Source organism: Schistocerca gregaria, chromosome 11 (assembly GCF_023897955.1).
Source record: "Schistocerca gregaria isolate iqSchGreg1 chromosome 11, iqSchGreg1.2, whole genome shotgun sequence".
NCBI lineage: Eukaryota > Metazoa > Arthropoda > Insecta > Orthoptera > Acrididae > Schistocerca > Schistocerca gregaria.
The window spans coordinates 5,786,858-5,803,655 of record NC_064930.1 but is presented as its reverse complement, the minus strand read 5'-3'; the positions used below and the strand labels follow the sequence as shown (position 1 = coordinate 5,803,655).

The following is a 16,798-nucleotide window of genomic DNA, read 5'->3' as shown; positions in this document are numbered from 1 at the left end:
CAGGGCCGAATTTTACAAAGAGGACATCGCCCCCCTTTTCGCGGTGCGATTTGACCAAATAATTTTTGCGGGTGACTTTAATTGCGTGCTGAGTCCCAAGGATCAGACGCCAAATTTTAACAAATCTCTGGAGCTGGAGGACATCGTCAGAGACTTCCAACTGTTTGATACTTGGGAACTAAAACACGGTGATAGGCTAGGTTTCACCTATATCACCAGCCATTCTGCCAGTCGTATCGACAGAATTTACGCAACATCCAATTTAAGGAGACACGTTTTACAGTCCGAGCTATGGCCCACGATTTTCTCTGATCATATCGCGTACATATGTACGGTAAATTTAGAGAAACAAGGCACTTACAGGGCGAGAGGTCAGTGGAAGCTAAACGTTACTCATCTTTCGGATCCTGGATGTCACGCCGCCTTCCACACCACTTGGGCAGAATGTGAAAGGAAGTTCCACTTGTACGGCACGGCGCTGAATTGGTGGCTAAACTGCGCGAAGCCCGCAATAATAAAGACAATGAAAACTTACTCCCGTGAAAAAGTCGCCTGGCGGAAGCGGACAGTAGAGTTTTACTTCAGCTGTCTGAGAGACTTGTGCGTTCGTGATGCTACAGTCATAACAAATTATGGGCAAATCAACAGAATAAAAGCAAAATTGCTCAACCTGCAGAGACACCATCTCGAAGGCTGTAAAATACGAACTCGTTTGCAGAACGGTACACGAGAAGAAACAACATCGATGTACCACATTCTCCAAGAGAACAAAAGACAAAAACTTAAAATTCTGACGGAACTCAAAACATCAGACGGGAGACTCTTGACAGATCAAGCTGCAATACGAGACGAGATCCATCGACACTTTAGTGAATTGCTGGCCAATACACAGACAGATGAAACGGCACAGCAAGCTCTCACTGCTAGGACGACAGAGCGACTCACTCCAGAAGAAGCTGATGTGCTCGCAGCGAGAATAACGGACGAAGACGTCGAAGATGCCATCTCGAAGAGCCCAAAGAACAAATCACCTGGACCAGATGGGCTACCCGCTGAATTTTATCAAACTTTTCGCGAACAAATAATTGATAAATTGACACTCGTATGCAATGAAATACTAAATGCGGACACTGACCTTCCGAAGGAATTCTGTGAAGGTACAGTGGTCTTAGTCCCCAAAACACCAGGAGGCAAAACCGTGGAGAATCTTCGACCCATAACACTTCTCAATAGTGATTATAAAATGTTCGCCCGTATCATGATGCAAAGGTTCAATTCTGTTATTCGTACAGTGACAGGAGCCTACCAGACAAGTGTGGGAGAGGACAGAACGATATTTCAGACCTTATGCGACTACAGAGACATTGTAGCGATATCGGAAGCCTGCAACATTCGCTGTGCTCTGATGTCGCTTGACTTTGAAAAAGCTTTTGATAAAGTTAATCATTCGTACCTGCTCCGGTGTATGACATCCATGCACTTCACCCAGAAAATTATAGCCTCCGTGAAAAACATACTGACGAATAGCACGTCAAGAATCAGTGTCAACGGACAACTCAGTCACCCGATCAATATTCAATGTTCGGTAAGACAAGGTTGCCCAATGTCCATGACGCTTTTCGCGATTGCGCTTGAACCTCTCTTAGTATCTCTGACTCGGCAACTCCGTGGATTACATATACACGGACAGAAGATCATATGTCAAGCCTACGCGGACGATGTAGGGGTACTTGTGACTGACGAAAGAGAGGTGGAAACAGTACTTGAAGTTGTGGCGACCTACGAAATGGCGTCAGGAGCTAAACTCAACCGCAATAAATCTGGTATTATGAATCTTGGTCGGGGTATAGAGATCAGAGCCGCTGGAAGTATCAACACTGTGGAAAAAATCAAATGCCTTGGAATAGAATATACGAGTAATATCCGCCGCACGGCCGCTCTCAATTATCGAAAATTACTTGCCACCTTACGGGCAAGCATAAAACAACACAGCTTGCGTAATTTAAACGTAATACAAAAAGTGCAACTGGCCAATACATACATCACTTCCAAAGTCAACTATGTTGCTCAAGTGCTGCCTCTGCCACGAACCATTGCACACCAAATGCAAGCAGCGCTTGGTTATTTTGTCAGCAGAGGTCAGATATTTAAGGTTTCATATGATACCTTGACGCTACCGACAAGCAATGGAGGGCTACAACTGACAGACATCTACCTTAAAGCGCAAGCGCTATACGTTAGCAAAACTTATAAACAGTGGCAACGATCGCCGCGGACCTTAGTGGCTCATCTCTTACGTGAAATCACCCCAGTCAGCAGAGATCCACCAATCGATGTGCATCACATCTCCCACGAGCTGTACCACTATAAACACTTTCTGGTGGAATACAGCTATGTACGCCATAGAATACCGGAGAAGGGCATATATCGGGTTAAGGAGGTTTACAACACCTTGCTGGAAGGAAAATTGCGCAATCGAATAGAAAACAAGTTTCGACATTATAATTGGAAAAACATATGGGACAACATATCTGACCCCCATCTACCATCCAATGTGCGATCAACGTGGTACCTCGCAGTCAATAGAAAAATCCCAACCAACTCCAAACTGCACGCGATACGTCTGGCACACACACCAAACTGTTCCAGCTGCAATGTCGTCGACACTGCAGACCATCGCTTCGTCTGTGAAGATGTGAAAGACGTGTGGAATCTCTTCAGGCAAAAACTAGCACATGTGCTACGTACGTCACCTAACACAATTTCACCGACACACGTCCTTCTGCCTGATGACGTGCCATATCCTAACACTAAAAGAAGGTCAGCCAACTGGCTCAAAGGACTGACAGTCCATTACATCTCAACGGCTATGACGAAAAGTGAAGCAAATTATTGGATGTACCTGATGACAGAACATCAAAAGCTCGAACGACAAATGAAATACAAAGACAACTACGCAAATTTCTTGAACCGAACATTGTCTCACCGACAGAGCTGAAGAACGATCAAACGACATGTTGTTCAACCTCAGAATTCCTTTTTTTTTTCCTTTATGAAATTATCTATTAAGCTTCTCATTCATATTACGCCAACAAGGTGGCTATTTCGTTTACCCTTCGCCCTCGTGTCGCAGCACTAATAGGTTGCTGACACACCCATGAGAAGCCATCAGGCTGAAGTAAGCCTGGCTCTAATATAAAAATTCCTCCCACTCAATGATGGAAGAATGTAGCGGAACTATTTCCTTTCCATAACCCCAAAAGAAGGGATTTTATTTACTTGTATACATTTACTTCGTCACTCACCTATCTTATATAAAAAAAAAAGTGGTAGAGCACTGGTCTAATAAACCAGGGGTCATAAGTTCCATCCTCACAGGAGAAAGATTAATTTTGGAAATCAGTTGCGCGTCGTGGCCGTATAGCAAACAGTATCTGTGATGACGAACAATTAACGACAGGCGTATTTTTAAGAGTTACTCTCAGATGTGATTAAGGCGAATGGCGCAGATAAAAAAAAAGAAAAAATAAAATAAAAAAATAAAAAAAAATATAAGTTATACTTGGTCGTCGGTGACCGTGTGGCCTAATGGATAAGGCGTCGGACTTCGGATCCGAAGGTTGCAGGTTCGAATCCTGTCACGGTCGTGTCTTTCCAGTTCTGAAAAAGAAACATACCGTTTTAATGTAGCAATTGAGCAGTACGAAACCGTCTGAATGTTGCTGTTGAGCATTTTGTGCTTGGAGATGGTCTTGAGCTTGAAACACACACAACAAGACCGGTGTTAACTAGCGAAAGGCCGCCGCTTCTGCAGAAGTAGCAAATGGCCATCGTAGCAAATGCGGCGAGGAACACCCTGCCATCGATTCCGAATGCGCAAAGTGTGTGGTCTTCTTTTCCTGTGTATGTTTGGTCGGTCTCGTAAGAGGTTGAATGTAACGAATGGGTGGGAAAGAGTAAGGGGCAGCGGCTGTGTGGAACGAAAACACAATTCCTCAGGGGGTGTGAGCGTTTCAAAATGAGTCATATATAAGTTATACTTGGTCGTCGGTGCCCATGTGGCCTAACGGATAAGACGTCGGACTTCGGATCCGAAGATTGCAGGTTCGAATAGTGTCACGGTCGTGTTTTTCCAGTTCTGAAAAAGAAACATATCGTTTTAATGTAGCAATTGAGCAGTACGAAACCGTCTGAATGTTGCTGTTGACCATTTTGTGCTTGGAGATGGTCTTGAACCTGAAACACACACAACAAGACCGGTGTTAACTAGCGAAATGGTCGGCAGAGTGGCCTCACCGCGAGGTGTGACTGGCACTTGCACATCTAAAACAACGTCGTAAAGTAACTCGTTCGGCTTTTGAGTCACATCAAGTATGTGTGTTAATTTTGACGCCGCTAGCTCTGCAGATTGTTATGCAATTCCTTTACCTCTCAGAAGTGAATATGATATAAAAGTGAAGTACGTGACGAGTGTGACTTTAGGAAAACATTAGGAAGCATGGAGAGATTCTGTATGGGACCACGCAACCCAAACTAGTACTGTGTGATCTGCTGCAAAGCAGATATGCAACGAGTCAGCACGTCTAGCTCAGTCGGTAGAGCATGAGACTCTTATTCACATGGTCGTGGGTTCGAGCCCTACACTGGGCGGAACGGAATTTTTTCCGCTGCAGATGTAAATTACCGATTTTCTGATTAACGTGATGTAATTGAAATAGCAACTTTAAAATTAGCCTACGTCTCCATCAGTCGCAAGGTAACTGTATTTGAAGGTGAAGGTGATTTTGTAGACTTGTGTGAAAGTCATGTTCTGAAGTGCAGGTGGTTTTTTTTGGAGAGAACATTGGCTACGTGTCAGATGTGTAGCCAAGCAGTAATGGGTCGCCGTAGCTGCAAATATTAGTCGAAAATATGAAGTGTTGTCAGCTGAAGTCAGATGATTCAGACGACCGTACGGACGAAGTACGCAAAAGTGCCGCTAGGCGGCGCCTGTTTCGCTCTGTGGTAGAGCATTGGTCTAGTAAACCAGGGGTCGTGAGTTCCATCCTCACAGGAGGAAGACGAATTTTGGAAATCAGCAAACAGTAGCTGTGATGAGGAACAATTAGCGACAGGAGTATTATTAAGAATTACTCTCAGATGTGATTAAGGCGAATGGCGCAGATAAAGCATTTGCCAAAGGGGTACGGCATAAGGTGGGACGAGGCAGTCTGGATTACATTTTATAGATGTATTTCTCACAAATCTCTGAGCCTCTCGCGGTCGTCGTTGTCGTCGTCGTCGTCGTCGTCGTCGCTTCTGCAGAAGTAGCAAATGGCCATCGTAGCAAATGCGGCGAGGGGCACCCTGCCATCGATTCCGAATGCGCAAAGTGTGTGATCTTGTTTTCCTGTCTATGTTTGGTCGGTCTCGTAAGAGGTTGAATGTAACGAATGGGTGGGAAAATAGTAAGGGGCAGCGTCTGTGTGGAACGAAAACACAATTCCTCAGGGGGTGTGAGCGTTTCGAGATGAGTCGTATATAAGTTATACTTAGTCGTCAGTGACCGTGTGGCCTAATGGATAAGGCGTCGGACTTCGGGTCCGAAGATTGCAGGTTCGAATCCAGTCACGGTCGTGTTTTTCCAGTTCTGAAAAAGAAACATACCGTTTTAATGTAGCAATTGAGCAGCACGAATCCGTCTGAATGTTGCTGTTGACCATTTTGTACTTGGAGATGGTCTTGAACCTGAAACACACACAACAAGACCGGTGTTAACTAGCGAAATGGTCGGCAGAGTGCCCTCACCGCGAGTTTTGACTGGCACTTGCACATCTAAAACAACGTCGGAAAGTAACTCGTTCGGCTTTTGAGTCACATCAAGTATGTGTGTTAATTTTGACGCCGCTAGCTCTGCAGATTGTTATGCAATTCCTTTACCTCTCAGAAATGATTATGAAATAAAAGTGAAGTACGTGACGAGTGCAACGTTAGGAAAACATTACGAAGCATGGAGAGATTCTGGATGGGACCACTCAAACCAAACGAATACTGTGTGATCTGCTGCAAAGCAGGTATGCAACGAGGCAGCACGGCTAGCTCAGTCGGTAGAGCATGAGACTCTTATTCACAGGGCCGTGGGTTCGCGCCCTACGCTGGGCGGAACGGAATTTTTTTCCGCTGCAGATGTAAATTACCGATTTTCTGATTAACGTGATGTAATGGAAATAGCAACTTTATAATTGGCCTACATCTCCATCAGTCGCAAGAAAACTGTATTTGATGTGAAGGTGATTTTGTAGACATGTGTGAAAGTCATGTTCTGAAGTGCAAGTGGTTTTGGTTGGAGAGAACACGGCTACGTGTCAGATGTGTAGCCAAGCAGTAATGGGTCGCCATAGCTGCAAATATTAGTCGAAAATATGAAGTGTTGTCAGCTAAAGTCTGATGATTCAGACGACCGTACAGACGAAGTACGCAAAAGTGCCGCTAGGCGGCGCCTGTTTAGCTCAGTGGTAGAGCATTGGTCTAGTAAACCAGGGGTCGTGAGTTCCATCCTCACAGGAGGAAGACGAATTTTGGAAATCAGCAAACAGTAGCTGTGATGAGGAACAATTAGCGACAGGAGTATTATTAAGAATTACTCTCAGATGTGATTAAGGCGAATGGCGCAGATAAAGCATTTGCCAAAGGGGTACGGCATAAGGTGGGACGAGGCAGTCTGGATTACATTTTATAGATGTATTTCCCACAAATCTCTGAGCCTCTCGCGGTCGTCGTTGTCGTCGTCGTCGTCGTCGTCGTCGCTTCTGCAGAAGTAGCAAATGGCCATCGTAGCAAATGCGGCGAGGGGCACCCTGCCATCGATTCCGAATGCGCAAAGTGTGTGATCTTGTTTTCCTGTCTATGTTTGGTCGGTCTCGTAAGAGGTTGAATGTAACGAATGGGTGGGAAAATAGTAAGGGGCAGCGTCTGTGTGGAACGAAAACACAATTCCTCAGGGGGTGTGAGCGTTTCGAGATGAGTCGTATATAAGTTATACTTAGTCGTCAGTGACCGTGTGGCCTAATGGATAAGGCGTCGGACTTCGGATCCGAAGATTGCAGGTTCGAATCCTGTCACGGTCGTGTTTTTGCAGTTCTGAAAAAGAAACATATCGTTTTAATGTAGCAATTGAGCAGTACGAAACCGTCTGAATGTTGCTGTTGAGCATTTTGTGCTTGGAGATGGTCTTGAGCTTGAAACACACACAACAAGACAGGTGTTAACTACCGAAATGGTCGGCAGAGTGGCCTCACCGCGAGGTGTGACTGGCACTTGCACATCTAAAACAACGTCGTAAAGTAACTCGTTCGTCTTTTGAGTCACATCAAGTATGTGTGTTAATTTTGACGCCGCTAGCTCTGCAGATTGTCATGCAATTCCTTTACCTCTCAGAAATGATTATGAAATTAAAGTGAAGTACGTGACGAGTGTGACGTTAGGAAAACATTAGGAAGCATGGAGAGATTCTGTATGGGACCACCCAACGAAAAACGAGTATCGTGTGATCTGCTGCCAAGTAGATATCCAACGAGACAGCACGGCTAGCTCAGTCGCTAGAGCATGAGACTGTTATTCACAGGGTCGTTGGTTCGAGCCCTACGCTGGGCGGAACGGAATTTTTTTCCGCTGCAGATGTAAATTACCGATTTTCTGATTAACGTGATGTAATGGAAATAGCAACTTTAAAATTTGCCTACGTCTCCATCAGTCGCAAGAAAACTGTATTTGAAGTGAAGGTGATTTTGTAGACATGTGTGAAAGTCATGTTCTGAAGTGCAAGTGGTTTTGGTTGGAGAGAACACGGCTACGTGTCAGATGTGTAGCCAAGCAGTAATGGGTCGCCATAGCTGCAAATATTAGTCAAAAATATGAAGTGTTGTCAGCTGAAGTCTGATGATTCAGACGACCGTACGGACGAAGTACGCAAAAGTGCCGCTAGGCGGCGCCTGTTTAGCTCAGTGGTAGAGCATTGGTGTAGTAAACCAGGGGTCGTAAGTTCCATCCTCACAGGAGGAAGACGAATTTTGGAAATCAGTTGCGCATCGTGGCCGTATAGCAAACAGTATCTGTGATGATGAACAATTAGCGACAGGCGTATTATTAAGAATTACTCTCAGATGTGATTAAGGTGAATGGCGCAGATGAAGCATTTCCCAAAGCGGTACGGCATAAGGTGGGACGAGGCAGTCTGAATTACATTTTATAGATGTATTTCTCACAAATCTCAGAGCCTCTCGCGGTCGTCGTCGCCGCCGCCGCTTCTGCAGAAGTAGCAAATGGCCATCGTAGCAAATGCGGCGAGGGACACCCTGCCATCGATTCCCAATGCGCAAAGTGTGTGGTCTTGTTTTCCTGTCTATGTTTGGTCGGTCTCGTAAGAGGTTGAATGTAACGAATGGGTGGGAAAGAGTAAGGGGCAGCGGCTGTGTGGAACGAAAACACAATTCCTCAGGGGGTGTGAGCGTTTCGAGATGAGTCGTATATAAGTTATATTTGGTCGTCAGTGACCGTGTGGCCTAATGGATAAGGCGTCGGACTTCGGATCCGAAGATTGCAGGTTCGAATCCAGTCACGGTCGTGTTTTTCCAGTTCTGAAAAAGAAACGTGCCGTTTTAATGTAGCAATTGAGCAGTACAAAACCGTCTGAATGTTGCTGTTGACCATTTTGTGCTTGAAGATGGTCTTGAACCTGAAACACACACAACAAGACCTGTGTTAACTAGCGAAATGGTTGGCAGAGTGCCCTCACCGCGAGTTTTGACTGGCACTTGCAAATCTAAAACAACGTCGGAAAGTAACTCGTTCGGCTTTTGAGTCACATCAAGTGTGTGTGTTAATTTTGACGCCGCTAGCTCTGCAGATTGTCATGCAATTCCTCTACCTCTCAGAAATGATTACGAAATAAAAGTGAAGTACGTGACGAGTGTGACGTTAGGAAAACATTAGGAAGCATGGAGAGATTCTGTATGGCACCACTCAACCCAATCGAATACTGTGTGATCTGCTGCAAAGCAGGTATGCAACGAGGCAGCACGGCTAGCTCAGTCGGTAGAGCATGAGACTCTTATTCACAGGGTCGTGGGTTCGCGCCCTACGCTGTGTGGAACGGAATTTTTTTCCGCTGCAGATGTAAATTACCGATTTTCTGATTATCGTGATGTAATTGAAATATCAAATTTAAAATTTGCCTACGTCTCCATCAGTCGCAAGAAAACTATATTTGAAGGTGAAGGTGATTTTGTAGATATGTGTGAAAGTCATGTTCTGAAGTGCAAGTGGTTTTGTTTGGAGAGAACATTGGCTACGTGTCAGATGTGTAGCCAAGCAGTAATGGGTCGCCATAGCTGCAAATATTAGTCGAAAATATGAAGTGTTGTCAGCTAAAGTCTGATGATTCAGACGACCGTACGGACGAAGTACGCAAAAGTGCCGCCAGGTGGCGCCTGTTTAGTTCAGTGGTAGAGCATTGGTCTAGTAAACCAGGGGTCGTGAGTTCCATCCTCACAGGAGGAAGACGAATTTTGGAAATCAGTTGCGCATCGTGGCCGTATAGCAAACAGTATCTGTGATGAGGAACAATTAGCGACAGGCGTATTATTAAGAATTACTCTCAGATGTGATTAAGGCGAATGGCGCAGATAAAGCATTTGCCAAAGCGGTACGTCATAAGGTGGGACGAGGCAGTCTGAATTACATTTTATAGATGTATTTCTCACAAATCTCAGAGCCTCTCGCGGTCGTCGTCGTCGTCGTCGTCGTCGTCGTCGTCGTCGTCGTCGGTTCTGCAGAAGTAGCAAATGGCCATCGTAGCAAATGCGGCAAGGGACACCCTGCCATCGATTCCGAATGCGCAAAGTGTGTGGTCTTGTTTTCCTGTCTATGTTTGGTCGGTCTCGTAAGAGGTTGAATGTAACGAATGGGTGGGAAAGAGTAAGGGGCAGCGGCTGTTTGGAACGAAAGCACAATTCTCAGGGGGTGTGAGCGTTTCCAAATGAGTCGTATATAAGTTATACTTGGTCGTCAGTGACCGTGTGGCCTAATGGATAAGGCGTCGGACTTCGGATCCGAAGATTGCAGGTTCGAATCCTGTCACGGTCGTGTTTTTCCAGTTCTGAAAAAGAAACATACCGTTTTAATGTAGCAATTGAGCAGTACGAAACTGTCTGAATGTTGCTGTTGACCATTTTGTGCTAGGAGATGGTCTTGAACCAAAAAACACACACAACAAGACCGGTGTTAACTAGCGAAATGGTCGGCAGAGTGCCGTCACCGCGAGTTTTGACTGGCACTTGCACATCTAAAACACCGTCGGAAAGTAACTCGTTCGGCTTTTGAGTCACTTCAAGTGTGTGTGTTAATTTTGACGCCGCTAGCTCTGCAGATTGTCATGCAATTCCTTTACCTCTCAGAAATGATTATGAAATAAAAGTGAAGTACGTGACGAGTGTGACGTTAGGAAAACATTAGGAAGCATGGAAAGATTCTGTATGGGACCACCCAACCCAAACGAGTACTGTGTGATCTGCTGCCCAGCAGGTATCCAACGAGGCAGCACGGGTAGCTCAGTCGGTAGAGCATGAGACTCTTATTTACATGGTCGTGGATTCGAGCCCTACGCTGGGCTGAACGGAATTTTTTTCCGCTGCAGATGTAAATTACCGATTTTCTGATTAACGTGATGTAATGGAAATAGCAACTTTAAAATTTGCCTACGTCTCCATCAGTCCCAAGAAAACTATATTTGAAGGTGAAGGTGATTTTGTAGATATGTGTGAAAGTCATGTTCTGAAGTGCAAGTGGTTTTGTTTGGAGAGAACATTGGCTACGTGTCAGATGTGTAGCCAAGCAGTAATGGGTCGCCATAGCTGCAAATATTACTCGAAAATATGAAGAGTTGTCAGCTGAAGTCTGATGATTCAGACGACCGTACGGACGAAGTACGCAAAAGTGCCGCTAGGCGGCGCCTGTTTAGCTCAGTGGTAGAGCATTGGTCTAGTAAACCAGAGGTCGTGAGTTCAATCCTCACAGGAGGAAGACGAATTTTGGAAATCAGTTGCGCATCGTGGCCGTATAGCAAACACTATCTGTGATGAGGAACAATTAGCGACAGGCGTATTATTAAGAATTACACTCAGATGTGATTAAGGCGAATGGCGCAGATAAAGCATTTGCCAAAGCGGTACGGCAAAAGGTGGGACGAGGCAGTCTGAATTACATTTTATAGATGTATTTCTCACAAATCTCAGAGCCTCTCGCGGTCGTCGTCGTCGTCGTCGTCGTCATCGTCGCCGCCGCCGCTTCTGCAGAAGTAGCAAATGGCCATCGTAGCAAATGTGGCGAGGGACACCCTGCCATCGATTCCGAATACGCAAAGTGTGTGGTCTTGTTTTCCTGTCTATGTTTGGTCGGTCTCGTAAGAGGTTGAATGTAACGAATGGGTGGGAAAGAATAAGGGGCAGCGGCTGTGTGGAACGAAAACACAATTCCTCAGGGGGTGTGAGCGTTTCAAAATGAGTCGTATATAAGTTATACTTGGTCGTCAGTGACCGTGTGGCCTAATGGATAAGGCGTCGGACTTCGGATCCGAAGATTGCAGGTTCGAATCCTTTCACAGTCGTGTTTTTCCAGTTCTGAAAAAGAAACATACCGTTTTAATGTAGCAATTGAGCAGTACGAAACCGTCTGAATGTTGCTGTTGACCATTTTGTACTTGGAGATGGTCTTGAACCTGAAACACACACAACAAGACCGGTGTTAAGTAGCGAAATGGTCGGCAGAGTGCCCTCACCGCAAGTTTAGACTGGCACTTGCACATCTAAAACAACGTCGGAAAGTAACTCGTTCGGCTTTTGAGTCACATCAAGTGTGTGTGTTAATTTTGACGCCGCTAGCTCTGCAGATTGTCATGCAATTCCTTTACCTCTCAGAAATGATTATGAAATAAATGTGAAGTACGGGACGAGTGTGACGTTAGGAAAACATTAGGAAGCATGGAGAGATTCTCTATGGGACCACACAACCCAAACGAATACTGTGTGATCTGCTGCAAAGCAGATAGCCAACGAGGCAGCACGGCTAGCTCAGTCGGTAGAGCATGAGACTCTTATTCACAGGGTCGTGGGTTCGAGCCCTACGCTGGGCGGAACGGAATTTTTTTCCGCTGCAGATGTAAATTACCGATTTTCTGATTAACGTGATGTAATTGAAATAGCAACTTTAAAATTTGCCTACGTCTCCATCAGTCGCATGAAAACTGTATTTGAAGTGAAGGTGCTTTTGTAGACATGTGTGAAAGTCATGTTCTGAAGTGCAAGTGGTTTTGGTTGGAGAGAACACGGCTACGTGTCAGATGTGTAGCCAAGCAGTAATGGGTCGCCATAGCTGCAAATATTAGTCGAAAATATGAAGTGTTGTCAGCTGAAGTCTGATGATTCAGACGACCGTACGGACGAAGTACACAAAAGTGCCGCTAGGCGGCGCCTGTCTAGCTCAGTGGTAGAGCATTGGTCTAGTAAACCAGAGGTCGTGAGTTCCATCCTCACAGGAGGAAGACGAATTTTGGAAATGAGTTGCGCATCGTGGACGTATAGCAAACAGTATCTGTGATGAGGAACAATTAGCGACAGGCGTATTATTAAGAATTACTCTCAGATGTGATTAAGCCGAATGGCGCAGATAAAGCATTTGCCAAAGCGGTACGGCATAAGTTGGGACGAGGCAGTCTGAATTACATTGTATAGATGTATTTCTCACAAATCTCTGAGGCTGTCGTCGTCGTCGTCATCGCCGCCGCTTCTGCAGAAGTAGCAAATGGCCATCGTAGCAAATGCGGCGAGGGACACCCTGCCATCGATTAGGAATGCGCAAAGTGTGTGGTCTTGTTCTCCTGTCTATGTTTGGTCGGTCTCGTAAGAGGTTGAATGTAACGAATGGGTGGGAAAGAGTAAGGGGCAGCGGCTGTGTGGAACGAAAACACAATTCCTCAGGGGGTGTGAGCGTTTCGGAATGAGTCGTATATAAGTTATACTTGGTCGTCAGTGACCGTGTGGCCTAATGGATAAGGCGTCGGACTTCGGATCCGAAGATTGCAGGTTCGAATCCTGTCACGGTCGTGTTTTTCCAGTTCTGAAAAAGAAACATACCGTTTTAATGTAGCAATTGAGCAGTACGAAACTGTCTGAATGTTGCTGTTGACCATTTTGTACTTGGAGATGGTCTTGAACCTGAAACACACACAACAAGACCGGTGTTAACTAGCGAAATGGTCGGCAGAGTGCCCTCACCGCGAGTTTTGACTGGCACTTGCACATCTAAAACAACGTCGGAAAGTAACTCGTTCGGCTTTTGAGTCACATCAAGTGTGTGTGTTAATTTTGACGCCGCTAGCTCTGCAGATTGTCATGCAATTCCTTTACCTCTCAGAAATGATTATGAAATAAAAGTGAAGTACGTGACGAGTGTGACGTTAGGAAAACATTAGGAAGCATGGAGAGATTGTGTATGGGACCACCCAACCCAAACGAGTATCGTGTGATCTGCTGCAAAGCAGGTATCCAACGAGGCAGCACGGGTAGCTCAGTCGGTAGAGCATGAGACTCTTATTCACATGGTCGTGGGTTCGAGCCCTACGCTGGGCGGAACGGAATTTTTTTCCGCTGCAGATGTAAATTACCGATTTTCTGATTAACGTGATGTAATGGAAATAGCAACTTTAAAATTTGCCTACGTCTCCATCAGTCGCAAGAAAACTGTATTTGAAGGTGAAGGTGATTTTGTAGATATGTGTGAAAGTCATGTTCTGAAGTGCAGGTGGTTTTGTTTGGAGAGAACGTTGGCTACGTGTCAGATGTGTAGCCAAGCAGTAATGGGTCGCCATAGCTGCAAATATTAGTCGAAAATATGAAGTGTTGTCAGCTGAAGTCTGATGATTCAAACGACCATACGTACGAAATACGCAAAAGTGGCGCTTGTCGGCGCCTGTTTAGCTCAGTGGTAGAGCATTGGTCTAGTAAACCAGGGGTTGTGAGATCCATCCTCACAGGAGGAAGACGAATTTTGGAAATGAGTTGCGCATCGTGGCCGTATAGCAAACAGTATCTGTGATGAGGAACAATTAGCGACAGGCGTATTACTTAGAATTACTCTCAGATGTGATTAAGCCGAATGGCGCAGATAAAGCATTTGCCAAAGCGGTACGGCATATGGTGGGACGAGGCAGTCTGAATTACATTTTATAGATGTATTTCTCTCAAATCTCAGAGCCTGTCGTCGTCGTCGTCGCCGTCGCCGCCGCCGCTTCTGCAGAAGTAGCAAATGGCCATCGTAGCAAATGCGGCGAGGGACACCCTGCCATCGATTCCGAATGCGCAAAGTGTGTGGTCTTGTTTTCCTGTCTATGTTTGGTCGGTCTCGTAAGAGGTTGAATGTAACGAATGGGTGGGAAAGAGTAAGGGGCAGCGGCTGTGTGGAACGAAAACACAATTCCTCAGGGGGTGTGAGTGTTTCGAGATGAGTCGTATATTAGTTATACTTGGTCGTCAGTGACCGTGTGGCGTAATGGATAAGGCGTCGGACTTCGGATCCGAAGATTGCTGGTTCGAATCCTGTCACGGTCGTTTTTTTCCAGTTCTGAAAAAGAAACATACCGTTTTAATGTAGCAATTGAGCAGTACGAAACCGTCTGAATGTTGCTGTTGACCATTTTGTGCTTGGAGATGGTCTTGAACCTGAAACACACACAACAAGACCAGTGTTAACTAGCGAAATGGTCGGCAGAGTGCCCTCACTGCGAGTTTTGACTGGCACTTGCACATCTAAAACAACGTCGGAAAGAAACTCGTTCGGCTTTTGAGTCACATCAAGTATGTGTGTTAATTTTGACGCCGCTAGCTCTGCAGATTGTCATGCAATTCCTTTACCTCTCAGAAATGAATATGATATAAAAGTGAAGTACGTGACGAGTGTGACGTTAGGAAAACATTAGGCAGCATGGAGAGATTCTGTATTGGACCAACCAACCCAAACGAGTACTGTGTGATCTGCTACAAGGAGGTATCCAAAGAGGTAACACGGCTAGCACATTCGGTAGAACATGAAATTCTTAATCACAGGGTCGTGGGTTCGAGTTCTTCGCTGGGTGGAACGGAATTTTTTTCCGCTGCAGATGTAAATTAACGATTTTCTGATTAACGTGATGTAATGGAAGTAGCAACTTTAAAATTTGCCTACGTCTCCATCAGTCGCAAGAAAACTGTATTTGAAAGTGAAGGTGATTTTGTAGACATGTGTGAAAGTCATGTTCTGAAGTGCAGGTGGTTTTGTTTGGAGAGAACATTGGCTACGTGTCAGATGTGTAGCCAAGCAGTAATGGGTCGCCATAGCTGCAAATATTAGTCGAAAATATGAAGTGTTGTCAGCTGAAGTCTGATGATTCAGACGACCATACGTACGAAATACGTAAAAGTGGCGCTTGTCGGCGCCTGTTTAGCTCAGTGGTAGAGCATTGGTCTAGTAAACCAGGGGTTGTGAGATCCATCCTCACAGGAGGAAGACGAATTTTGGAAATGAGTTGCGCATCGTGGCCGTATAGCAAACAGTATCTGTGATGAGGAACAATTAGCGACAGGCGTATTATTTAGAATTACTCTCAGATGTGATTAAGCCGAATGGCTCAGATAAAGCATTTGCCAAAGCGGTACGGCATATGGTGGGACGAGGCAGTCTGAATTACATTTTATAGATGTATTTCTCTCAAATCTCAGAGCCTGTCGTCGTCGTCGTCGCCGTCGCCGCCGCCGCTTCTGCAGAAGTAGCAAATGGCCATCGTAGCAAATGCGGCGAGGGACACCCTGCCATCGATTCCGAATGCGCAAAGTGTGTGGTCTTGTTTTCCTGTCTATGTTTGGTCGGTCTCGTAAGAGGTTGAATGTAACGAATGGGTGGGAAAGAGTAAGGGGCAGCGGCTGTGTGGAACGAAAACACAATTCCTTAGGGGGTGTGAGCGTTTCGAGATGAGTCGTATATTAGTTATACTTGGTCGTCAGTGACCGTGTGGCCTAATGGATAAGGCGTCGGGCTTCGGATCCGAAGATTGCTGGTTCGAATCCTGTCACGGTCGTGTTTTTCCAGTTCTGAAAAAGAAACATACCGTTTTAATGTAGCAATTGAGCAGTACGAAACCGTCTGAATGTTGCTGTTGACCATTTTGTGCTTGGAGATGGTCTTGAACCTGAAACACACACAACAAGACCAGTGTTAACTAGCGAAATGGTCGGCAGAGTGCCCTCACTGCGAGTTTTGACTGGCACTTGCACATCTAAAACAACGTCGGAAAGTAACTCGTTCGGCTTTTGAGTCACATCAAGTATGTGTGTTAATTTTGACGCCGCTAGCTCTGCAGATTGTCATGCAATTCCTTTACCTCTCAGAAATGAATATGATATAAGAGTGAAGTACGTGACGAGTGTGACGTTAGGAAAACATTAGGCAGCATGGAGAGATTCTGTATTGGACCAACCAACCCAAACGAGTAGTGTGTGATCTGCTACAAGGAGGTATCCAAAGAGGTAGCACGGCTAGCACATTCGGTAGAGCATGAAATTCTTAATCACAGGGTCGTGGGTTCGAGTTCTTCGCTGGGTGGAACGGAATTTTTTTCCGCTGCAGATGTAAATTAACGATTTTCTGATTAACGTGATGTAATTGAAGTAGCAACTTTAAAATTTGCCTACGTCTCCATCAGTCGCAAGAAAACTGTATTTGAAAGTGAAGGTGA

At 45.4% G+C, this 16,798-nt stretch overlaps 13 non-coding genes across 13 annotated transcripts; all 13 read left to right on the top strand.

Annotated features, from left to right (window-relative positions):
• Positions 1 to 3,574: 3,574 nt before the first annotated feature.
• On the top strand, positions 3,575 to 3,647 carry Trnar-ucg (transfer RNA arginine (anticodon UCG)). The gene has a single exon. It is a non-coding gene; the product is annotated as a tRNA-Arg (tRNA).
• Positions 3,648 to 6,068: 2,421 nt separating this feature from the next.
• On the top strand, positions 6,069 to 6,141 carry Trnak-cuu (transfer RNA lysine (anticodon CUU)). The gene has a single exon. It is a non-coding gene; the product is annotated as a tRNA-Lys (tRNA).
• An 892-nt stretch (positions 6,142 to 7,033) lies between these two features.
• Trnar-ucg (transfer RNA arginine (anticodon UCG)) lies at positions 7,034 to 7,106 on the top strand. The gene has a single exon. It is a non-coding gene; the product is annotated as a tRNA-Arg (tRNA).
• Positions 7,107 to 8,529: 1,423 nt separating this feature from the next.
• Trnar-ucg (transfer RNA arginine (anticodon UCG)) lies at positions 8,530 to 8,602 on the top strand. The gene has a single exon. It is a non-coding gene; the product is annotated as a tRNA-Arg (tRNA).
• A 452-nt stretch (positions 8,603 to 9,054) lies between these two features.
• Positions 9,055 to 9,127, top strand: Trnak-cuu (transfer RNA lysine (anticodon CUU)). The gene has a single exon. It is a non-coding gene; the product is annotated as a tRNA-Lys (tRNA).
• Positions 9,128 to 10,049: 922 nt separating this feature from the next.
• Positions 10,050 to 10,122, top strand: Trnar-ucg (transfer RNA arginine (anticodon UCG)). Its single transcript has one exon. It is a non-coding gene; the product is annotated as a tRNA-Arg (tRNA).
• Positions 10,123 to 10,986: 864 nt separating this feature from the next.
• Positions 10,987 to 11,058, top strand: Trnat-agu (transfer RNA threonine (anticodon AGU)). The gene has a single exon. It is a non-coding gene; the product is annotated as a tRNA-Thr (tRNA).
• A 510-nt stretch (positions 11,059 to 11,568) lies between these two features.
• Positions 11,569 to 11,641, top strand: Trnar-ucg (transfer RNA arginine (anticodon UCG)). Its single transcript has one exon. It is a non-coding gene; the product is annotated as a tRNA-Arg (tRNA).
• Positions 11,642 to 12,093: 452 nt separating this feature from the next.
• Positions 12,094 to 12,166, top strand: Trnak-cuu (transfer RNA lysine (anticodon CUU)). Its single transcript has one exon. It is a non-coding gene; the product is annotated as a tRNA-Lys (tRNA).
• An 897-nt stretch (positions 12,167 to 13,063) lies between these two features.
• On the top strand, positions 13,064 to 13,136 carry Trnar-ucg (transfer RNA arginine (anticodon UCG)). The gene has a single exon. It is a non-coding gene; the product is annotated as a tRNA-Arg (tRNA).
• Positions 13,137 to 13,588: 452 nt separating this feature from the next.
• On the top strand, positions 13,589 to 13,661 carry Trnak-cuu (transfer RNA lysine (anticodon CUU)). Its single transcript has one exon. It is a non-coding gene; the product is annotated as a tRNA-Lys (tRNA).
• A 905-nt stretch (positions 13,662 to 14,566) lies between these two features.
• Positions 14,567 to 14,639, top strand: Trnar-ucg (transfer RNA arginine (anticodon UCG)). The gene has a single exon. It is a non-coding gene; the product is annotated as a tRNA-Arg (tRNA).
• Positions 14,640 to 16,068: 1,429 nt separating this feature from the next.
• On the top strand, positions 16,069 to 16,141 carry Trnar-ucg (transfer RNA arginine (anticodon UCG)). Its single transcript has one exon. It is a non-coding gene; the product is annotated as a tRNA-Arg (tRNA).
• The last annotated feature ends 657 nt before the right edge of the window (positions 16,142 to 16,798 follow it).